Consider the following 780-nt stretch of genomic DNA (forward strand, 5'->3'; position numbering starts at 1 on the left):
ACTACATTGCAAGTGATTCTACTTTTCTTAAGTTCTGAAATTATGAAAGCACAAATAGTACAAACATATAAATAATATGTTATATTTCAGTGGGCTTCCAAAAGTTTATGGAAAAATTCAAGTTTCTTTTTATAGCATTTCCCCCCTAACTTGGCTAAGCCCCATATTCTGTGTAGTGTGCATGTGTAGTCTACATATGTGCATGTGTAATCTACAAAATATTTTTGAGAAATGTGAAAGATATTATTAAGTAATTGAAGTTAACCTTGAAAAGTAGTTCATCAAATACTGTAAGAGATGGTAAAATTTGGTTCATTAAGGTTTCTTTTACCAAAGGTCACGTTTCCACTTATGTGTAGGAATTAAAAATTTCCCCAAAGACCTCTATGACTTAGTTTACTTTTTTTGTTAAAGTATTGTTTATTCCACATTACTCTCATTCTAAACATACTAGATTCCAAATTAATAAAATTTAATTAAAGTACTAATCAATAATTGATATATTGTTTCTTTATAGCATATTAATCTTTCCAATAATTACTGTATCTTAGGTACTATATTACTAGTACAGAATAATTATTTTCTGATATTTAAAACTAAGAAACATGTTTTTAACATTTTAACATTACTGAAGATTATATTTTGTCTCTAAAATTGGCTCTTTCAATAAATTATAAAAGATAATTTTTAACTAAAATGGAGCAGCATATTTTTTTTTCTTACCTTCTTATTTTTTTTAATTGTTTTATAGGGGGCTCGTACAGTTCTTTTTTTTTTTTT

Source organism: Echinops telfairi, unplaced genomic scaffold (genome assembly GCF_000313985.2).
Source record: "Echinops telfairi isolate 266 unplaced genomic scaffold, ASM31398v2 ScPeMD7_61;HRSCAF=230, whole genome shotgun sequence".
Taxonomy (NCBI): Eukaryota; Metazoa; Chordata; class Mammalia; order Afrosoricida; family Tenrecidae; genus Echinops; species Echinops telfairi.